Raw genomic sequence first — 10,179 nt, 5'->3', positions numbered from 1 at the left:
CCCCGCAACGCCCACTATTCATCCAAAGAGGCAGCATCGATCGGCTTCAGTTAGCAGCAGTAGCAAAGTAATCGCTCGATCGGGTTCAGTTAACAGCCATCGATCGATCGCTCGGGTTCAGTAACGCGTAGCCTGCAGTGCAATCGCTCGGGTTCAGTTAGAGCCCAACGCCTCGCACACACGCACGTACGTGTATGAGAGAAACGCGCAACGCTCGGCCCCCGACCACCCATCGTAACCGGGAACTCCCTGAAATTTTCCTCGCTCTCGCTTCTACCACGGTTTTTTCCGTCATGGACGGCCCAAAGAATGTCATGCAGCTGCGTCTCCGGCCCGCCCAGGACGAAAAGCCCATTTCTATCATGATTTTTTGTCATAGAAGTAGGAGCCCACCACATATATGATGATACCGGGTTTTGTCACAATTATCGTCATAGAAGTGTCATAAGTATGACAGAAAAAAAATTCGTTCGGCCCAAAACGTCACGGATGTGTCTTTTTTTTGTAGTGTTAACATTGTGAATAGGTTGTTACTTGAGCATAAGTAATCATATGACAAAATATATATATGTTGATGTTATAAGAATGATCATGATGCCCTCATGTCCGTATTTTTATTTTATCGACACCTCTATCTCTAAACATGTGGACATATTTTTTAATATCGGCTTCCGCTTGAGGACAAGCGAGGTCTAAGCTTGGGGGAGTTGATACGTCCATTTTGCATCATGCTTTTATATCGATATTTATTGCATTATGGGCTGCTATTACACGTTATGTGACAATACTTATGGCTATTCTCTCTTATTTTACAAGGTTTACATGAAGAGGGAGAATGTCGGCAGCTAGGATTCTGGGCTGGAAAAGGAGCAAATATTGGAGACCTATTCTGCACAGCTCCAAAAGTCCTGAAACTCCACGAAAGTCATTTTGGGAATTAATAAAAAATATTGAGTGGAAGAAATACCTGAGGGGGGCCACCCACCACCCACGAGGGTGGGGGCGCGTCCCCCTGCCTCGTGGGCCACCTGGCAGCCCTCCGGTGCCCATCTTCTGCTATATGATGTCTTTTACCCTGGAAAAAAATCATAAGCAAGCTTACGGGACGAAACTCCGCCGCCATGAGGCGGAACCTTGGTGGAACCAATCTAGGGCTCCAGCGGAGCTGTTCTGCTGGGGAAACCTCCCTTCGAGAGGGGGAAATCATCACCATCATCATCATCAACGATCCTCTCATTAGGAGGGGGTCAATCTCCATCAACATCTTCACCAGCACCATCTCCTCTCAAACCCTAGTTCATCTCTTGTATCCAATCTTTGTCCCAAAACCTCAGATTGGTACCTGTGGGTTGCTAGTAGTGTTGATTACTCCTTGTAGTTGATGCTAGTTGGTTTATTTGGTGGAAGATCATATGTTCAGATCCTTTATGCATATTAATACCCCTCTGATTATGAACATGAATATGCTTAGTGAGTAGTTACGTTTGTTCCTGAGGACATGGGTGTAGTCTTGCTATTAGTAGTCATGTGAATTTGGTATTCATTCGATATTTTGATGAGATGCATGTTGTCTCTCCTCTAGTGGTGTTATGTGAATGTCGACTACATGACACTTCACCATTATTTGGGCCTAGAGGAAGGCATTGGGAAGTAATATGTAGTTATGGGTTGCTAGAGTGACAGAAGCTTAAACCCTAGTTTATAAGTTGCTTCGTAAGGGGTTGATTTGGATCCATTTGTTTCATGCTATGGTTAGGTTTACCTTAATACTTATTTTGTAGTTGCGGATGCTTGCAATAGGGGTTAATCATAAGTGGGATGCTTGTCCAAGAAAGGGCAGTACCCAAGCACCGGTCCACCCACATATCAAATTATCAAAGTAACGAACGCGAATCATATGAGCGTGATGAAAACTAGCTTGACGATAATTCCCATGTGTCCTCGGGAGCGCTTTTCTCATTATAAGAACTTGTCCAGGCTTGTCCTTTGCTACAAAAAGGATTGGGCCACCTAGCTGCACCTTATTTACTTTCATTGCTTGTTACCCGTTACAAATTATCTTATCACAAAACTATCTGTTACCTACAATTTCAGTGCTTGCAGAGAATACCTTACTGAAAACCGCTTGTCATTTCCTTCTGCTCCTCGTTGGGTTCGACACTCTTACTTATCAAAAGGACTACGATAGATCCCCTACACTTGTGGGTCATCAGTGCCCTGAGGCTGTGTCGACTGGATTATGCGTGAATGTTACAAGGGGTGCGAACCTTGTGCCAGAGGAGGGTGGCTTATATAGAGTTCGCCAGGACCCTCTCAGACCTCCGTTACACATGGTTCAATGTGAGTTAAGATGGGGCGTTACTGGTAACGCCATCCATAAATGATTTTTAAGACTACAAAGTGAATGCCTGACCATTGCCATCCTGGGGCGGCTTTAGATCTTCTATACGCCATGTGGTTCTTCATATGGTCGAGTGATTATGCTGTGGTCGAGTGGAATTAGGGTATCCGAGTGGAGTCTTCTGTCGAGTGAAACGCTCTTCGGGTGATTCCAATCGGTATTCCCTGTTGGTCCTTGAATGCCTTTGACTGTAGGACAGTGTCCTTGGGTGGGGTGTCTAAGTCAGGCCTAAGACCCTACCCTAGGAACATGTCCTCGTCAGTCACCTTCCCCGTGGGGAAGAAGGGGTTATTTATACATCTCCTAGTTTTCTGTCTGTTATGTGCATGCTAGCAATGTCGGATTATCTGTACAATATCCATTGATTATCTGACTTTAGAGAGGCTACTGTCATTAAATCAGATAATAGTCAGATAGTCTAACTAGTCAGATTATCTAGGCAATCTTCAATGATTATCTCACTATATAGAGGCTTCTGCTGCCAAGTTAGATAATGATGAGATATTAGTCAGATAGTCCAACTAATTAGATTATCTTACCTAAGATCAAATAATCTTACTTGTTCTAGAGGCAAATAACAAATGAAACATGGGCTCTTCTCTCATTGGATGTGGGTCATATTTTTGGCTTATCGTTTTCATTGATTCCAGACAAGATCCATGGCTTATCCCCTCTTAATAGTACTGCGTATCTATGACTCAAAAATGAGAATCGTAGGTAGAAAATTGGCATGTCGCCTTCTTTTATACTTTTAGCTTAGGAGTCACCGGCCAACTTTATGTTCCATTTCTAATGATCTATATACTGAAATCACACTCGCAACAAGGTTATTCGTCTACTCATTATTGCCATTAACACAAAAACCCTCATTAGGGATGGATGCCCTTTCACCCAAGCCACTTAGAACACATTAATATAAAAACAACCCGCCATATAGATTAGGAGAGGCATCAATCACAATGGAGTGTGTCTCCATAAAATAAAACTCTCCTCTCAGTTAACCAATATCATGTCTCGCCAAATCTACTTCACGGGATCTGCAATCACATATAATGGGTTGCCATCATGGGTAACTTATATAGTGGGTCTCAAGCCCATCTCTCCTAATCAATTTTCTATTACATTCTGCGATAAACCCTCCGTGAAGGGATCTGCCAGATTCTTCGATGTGTTTATATAGTCCAATGTTATAACTCTAGAGTTTCTCATAAATCTGACACTCCTTCTCACATGTCTTGATGACTTCTTATTATTCTTGGAATCATTTAACTTTACAATCATTGTTTGATTATCAGATTTTGTTAGGTAACTAGCATTGATTTTGCAACCATCGACAAATCCATCAAGAGCTCACGAAGCCACCTTGGTTCAAAAGTGGTTATTTCCAATGGAGGAGCTTGGGTTAAAACCATGGGGGGCATTGGCTAGGGAGGGATCACTATATACTGATTTTTAGTGGGCAATTTGGTCTAATACAAAGATATATACACATGATTTTCTATGAGTTGGGGGGGGGCACCGCCCAAAGTTGGCCCCTGTGAAGCTCCGCCACTGGTTCTGTTGAACACTGCTAGTTCTGCTTTCATTGTTGACCTTGTTAAGATGGTATGCTTGAAAGACTTCCAAGAAAAAGCGCCACCACCAAGTGTAAACACATAACCACTTATGGCATTAAGCTCATCAACATTAGATGTCTAGTTCGCGTCACTATAACCCTCCAGTACTCTTGGGTGCCCTATATAGTGAAGTATGTCACTATAACCCTCCAGTACCCTTGGGTACCCGATATAGTGAAGTCCATAGATCGCAATACCTTTCAGATAGTGCATTACCCTCTCAAGAGCATGCCAATGGAAAACTATAGGAGTTGAAACAAACAAACTTAGTTTGCTCAAATCAAGCGAGATGTTGAGCCTCGTAGATTCAGCTAAGAGCGATCCAATGATTTGCGAATATCTCAATTGGTCACATATTGCTCATTTATTCTTTCCAATTAGCACACTAGGGTCATAAGGTGTTCCATAAGGTTTACATTCTAAATATCAAAAGCGACACATAGTGAGATTACAACAAAGTCATCATTGAATCTCAAAAGCTTGATGTTTAAGATAACATCAACTACTCCAAGGTCTTTCATATCAAAGTTATGAGATAGTAGAACTTTCACTCCTCAATGACCTTCATGTTTGTACCAAATATAGGCATGTCATCAACATACAAACATAATATGAGTCCTTCGCCCCATCGTAGCGATAGTACCCACATTTGTCTGCTTTATTTAAAACAAAGCCCGTGGATGATAATGTTCTTTCAAACTTCTCATGCCATTGCTTAGGTGCTTGTTTCAATCCATGCAAAGATATCAATAACTGGCACACTTTATCTTCATGACCCTCTACTACAAAACCATTAGGTTCTTCCATGTAAATTTTCTCCTCCAACTCTCCATTTAGGAATGTTATCTTAACACCCATTTTAGGAGCAAGAATATTCTGGGGCAACCAATGAAAGTAGTACTCCAGTACTGGTTAATCTGGCCACATGTGCGCAAGTACGAAAAAAAGCTCACCTTATTGTTTTGATATAAGCCTTGGCTACAAGCCGAGCCTTGTATCTTTCAACGCTACAATTGGGCCTAAGATTTTTCTTGAACACCTACTTACTTCCTACATGTTACACCCATAAGGGCGATGAGTGATCTCCCATGTCCCCTTATCTGTGATGGAATCCATCTCACTACGTACAACTTCCTTCTAATAGTCAGCAATGAGAGATGCATAAGCTTCTAAAGTGGAAGCGGGAGTATCACCCACGAGGTACACAATGAAGTCATCACCAAAAGACTTTGCAATCATTTGTCTCTTGCTCTTTCTTGGAGCTTCATTATCACCCCTCCCTTTAGGTATCTCATCAAGTGTTCGTTCATAATGTTCCAATGGAACAAAGGGTTCGAGTTGAGTATGGTCTCTGACTAGATGAGTTAGGCATATCTTTCATACAAAAAAATATCCTCAAAGAAAGTTGCAACATTCAACTCCACAATTGTACCAACATTTTTTTTACATACCTAGTATTTCACCACCAGAAACCTATAGACGATGTTTCGAAAGCATATCCAAGGAAAACACAATCAATGGTTTTTGGTCAAAGTTTATGCTTCTTTGGATTGACACAATAACTTTTGCCGAACAACCCCAAGTACGTAAGTAAGAGAGTTTTAGTATTTTTATTTTCCCATTCCTCAAAGAGGGTAATATATAACTTTGTTTAGGACATGACCTGTAGTCACTAAAGCCTCTCCCACCATTCCTTGGAAAGTCCCATTTGTATCCAACATGATGCTAACCAAATCAATAAAAGTGTGGTTCTTTTATTTGGCAACCATGTCTGACTAGGGAGAATAGGGAGACGTCCTCTCATGGATTATACCAGGTTCCTCACAAACTAAATCAAAATTGGGTGAAAAAATACTCACAAACTAAATCAATATGAATTTTAAAGTAGTGCAAAGCCTCATCTTTTGTTTTAGCTGATATAATATATAGCAGAGTCGTCGATCAGAGTCATGCAGTATATTTTTCCATCCTTTGTCAACACATAATTCATCTCACAAAGATCTAAATGTATAAGTTCTATTGATGTCAAGTTCCTCACATCAGTTGTCATATGATACTTACGAGATTGCTTTGCTGGCACACACACTTGACACTTAGAACCTTTGACAATGGTTAAGTTTGAAATTTAACACAGATTTGCTAACAGTGTCGTGCAACCAAAGTTAATATAACAAAGTCGCGTGTGCCAAGCATTCGATTCAGATTCATTACAAACATGATTAATGACTTTAGTGCAAAAGTCTGATAAAAATAGGCGGATCAAGCCTCTGCACTTATAGACTTTACCAACAAACTGTCCACATTTAGACTATACAAACTTATTGGACCCAAATGCCAATTTATAGCCATCTCGACACAAGAGAGAGTCACTGGAAATATTTTTTATTTATAGTAGGGATATGTTGCATGTTCTTCAGTTGCATGTCCTTTCCTCAAGTAAACTTTAGATCGACCGTACCAACATCATCAATAGAAGCATGTGTCATGTTTCCCATCAGCACAGATGTAGTTCTTAATTATGATCTGGTAGTAAAAAACATGAAGATATCAACACACATGTATATTGGCATTTGTGTCAATCCATCAATCAGGAGAATGACGTACTGAAAAAATGGTACGAAATTTACCATGCCCAATATTTTTCATCTCAACATCCCAATTAACAACATTAATGGTCTTGCCGCCATTCCCAGGCTAACGCATGTCAAAGTGATCCATGCAATCATTTTCCTAGTGTCCATATTTACCATAGACATGACATTTTCCTTTCTTCTTAAATGTCTCATTCTTCTTGAAGTTGGCAGACTGTGAGGTCTTGTTCTTGCCCACAAACTTCTCTTCTCCCTCGTAGTTGTTCTTGTTTCTGAATTTGTTGGACTGGAAGTTCTTCTTGTGCACCAAATTGGCACTAGAATTCCCCTCACAGAAACAAGCACGTGTGTCTTTCGCTCTCACTCTTTCACGCCAAGAGTAACAATTAAATTGTCAACAAAAAATTCTTATATCTATGTTTTAGAGAAGTGGCAAAATTGCTCCATGAGGGAGGAAGCTTGGCAATGATGCCTTCGATAATAAACTTGTACGATAACACATAATTTAAATGCTCAAGTTCCTTGGAAAGTGATTGTATCTCATGAGACCGGTCAACTACGGAGCGGTCACTAGTCATCTTGTAGTCATGATATTGTTACATGACATACAACTCACTGCATCCGTCCTAGACCCCAAACTTTGCCTTAAGCGCATCCCAAAATCCTTACCAACCTCAATGGTCATGAAAGGATCAACGATATTGTCACAAATAACACTCAGAACAACACATCTGAAGAGGGTGTCTATAGCGTAGAAATCTTTCTCATGTGCAATTGTGACCGTCCAAAGTCTCATCTACATCGCCCACCTTGCTCTTCTTGAGGAACATGAAATCAATGTAGTTAGAAGCCCATGGCTTGGGGAGGCACGTCAAAATTTGGATGCTTGTGCTCCAGCATGGGTTGTAGCAACAGCGTCTAGAGAAAAAACAACCAATATGATGATTTTAGTTGAAAAGGCCACTCTAGCAGAGTCGTCATCTATTGGGGAATGTAGTAATTTCAAAAAAATCCTACGCACACGCAAGATCATGGTGATGCATAGCAACGAGAGTGGAGAGTGATGTCCACGTACCCTCATAGACAGAAAGCGGAAGCGTTAGCACAACGCAGTTGATGTAGTCGTACATCTTCACGATCCGACCGATCCAAGTATCGAACGTATGGCACCTCCGAGTTCAGCACACGTTCAGCTCGATGAAGTCCCACGAACTCCTATCCAGTAGAGCTTCACGGGAGAGTTCCATCAGCACGATGGCGTGATGATGGTGTCGATGATGCTACCGACGCAGGGCTTTGCCTAAGCACCGTTACGATATTACCGAGGTGGAATATGGTGGAGAGGGGCACCGCACACGGCTGGGAGAGATCAACAGATCAACTTGTGTATCCATGGGGTGCCCCCCTTGTTGGGGAACGTTGCAGAAAATTAAAAAATTTCCTACGGTTTCACCAAGATCCATCTATGAGTTCATCTAAGCAACGAGTCAAGGGAGAGAGTTTGCATCTACATACCACTTGTAGATCGAGTGCAGAAGCTTTCAAGGGGATGGTGATGAGGGAGTCGTACTCGCCGTGATTCGGATCACCGATGACCAAGTGCTGAACGGACAGCACCTTCGCGTTCAACACACGTACGGTACGGGCGACGTCTCCTCCATCTTGATCCAGCAAGGAAGAAGGAGAGGTTGAGGAAGACAGCTCCAACGGCAGCACGACGGCGTGGTGTTGTTGGTGCAGCAGTACTCCGACAGGGCTTCGCCAAGCACGTACGGAGGAGGAGAGGTGTTGGGGAGGGGAGGGGCTGCGCCTTGGCTTGTGGTGTGGCTGCCCTCCCCTCACCCCTCTATTTATAGGGGAAGGGGCAAGGGGGGCTGGCCCTCTAGGGGAAACCCTAGAAGGGGGCGGCGGCCAAAGGGAGAGGGGAAAGAGGGGAGGCTTGCCCCCCAAGCTAGGGGGGCGCCCCCTTTAGGGTTTCCCCTTCCCATGCCCTAGCCGCATGGGCCTAGGTGGGGAGGCGCGCCCAGCCCACCAGGGGCTGGCTCCCTCTCTCACACAGCCCACGTGGCCCCCCGGGAGGGGTGGCCCCTCCCGGTGGACCCCCGGAACCCTTCCGGTGGCCCCGGTACAATACCGGTATGCCCCCGAAACTTTCCGGAGTCCGTTTAACAACTTTCCATATATAAATCTTTACCTCTGGACCATTCCGGAACTCCTCGTGACGTCCGAGATCTCATCCAGGACTCCGAACAACATTCGGTAATCACATACAAGTCTTCCTAATAACCCAAGCGTCACCGAACCTTAAGTGTGTAGACCCTACGGGTTCGGGAGACATGCAGACATGACCGAGATGCTCTCAGGTCAATAACCAACAGCGGGATCTGGATACCCATGTTGGCTCCCACATGCTCCTCGATGTTGTCATCGGATGAACCACGATGTCAAGGGTTCAAGCAACCCCGTATACTATTCCCTTTGTCAGACGGTATGTTACTTGCTCGAGACTCGATCGTCGGTATCCCAATACCTCGTTCAGTCTCGTTACCGGCAAGTCACTTTACTCGTACCGTAATGCATGATCCCGTGACCAGACACTTGGCCACCTTGAGCTCATTATGATGATGCACTACCGAGTGGGCCCAGTGATACCTCTCCGTAACACGGAGTGACAAATCCCAGTCTCGATCCGTGTCAACCCAACAGACACTTTCGGAGATACCTGTAATGCACCTTTATAGTCACCCAGTTACGTTGTGACATTTGGTACACCCAAAGCACTCCTATGGTATCCGGGAGTTACACGATCTCATGGTCTAAGGAAGAGATACTTGACATTGGAAAAGCTCTAGCAAACGAACTAACCGACCTTTGTGCTATGCTTAGGATTGGGTCTTGTCCATCACATCATTCTCCTAATGATGTGATCCTGTTATCAACGACATCCAATGTCCATAGCCAGGAAACCATGACTATCTATTGATCACAACGAGCCAGTCAACTAGAGGCTCACTAGGGACATATTGAGGTGTATGTATTCACACGTGTATTATGATTTCCGGATAATACAGTTATAGCATGAATAAAAGACAACTATCATGAACAAAGAAATATAATAATAATCCTTTTATTATTGCCTCTAGGGCATATTCCCAACAGTCTCCCACTTGCACTAGAGTCAATAATCTAGTTACATTGTGATGAATCGAACACCCATAGAGTTCTGGTGTTGATCATGTTTTGCTCGCGAGAGAGGTTTAGTCAACGGATCTGCGACATTCAGATCCGTATGTACTTTGCAAATTTCTATGTCTCCATCTTGAACATTTTCATGGATGGAGTTGAAACGACGCTTGATGTGCCTGGTCTTCTTGTGAAACCTGGGCTCCTTGGCAAGGGCAATAGCTCCAGTGTTGTCACAGAAGAGTTTGATCGGCCCCGACGCATTGGGTATGACTCCTAGGTCGGTGATGAACTCCTTCACCCAAATAGCTTCATGCGCTGCCTCCGAGGCTGCCATGTACTCCGCTTCACATGTAGATCCCGCCACCATGCTCTGCTTGCAGCTGCA

The sequence above is a fragment of the Triticum dicoccoides genome, chromosome 6B (genome assembly GCF_002162155.2).
Source record: "Triticum dicoccoides isolate Atlit2015 ecotype Zavitan chromosome 6B, WEW_v2.0, whole genome shotgun sequence".
In the NCBI taxonomy this organism is placed as follows: domain Eukaryota; kingdom Viridiplantae; phylum Streptophyta; class Magnoliopsida; order Poales; family Poaceae; genus Triticum; species Triticum dicoccoides.
The sequence above is the reverse complement of the archived record's forward strand: the minus strand, read 5'-3'. Positions refer to the sequence as shown.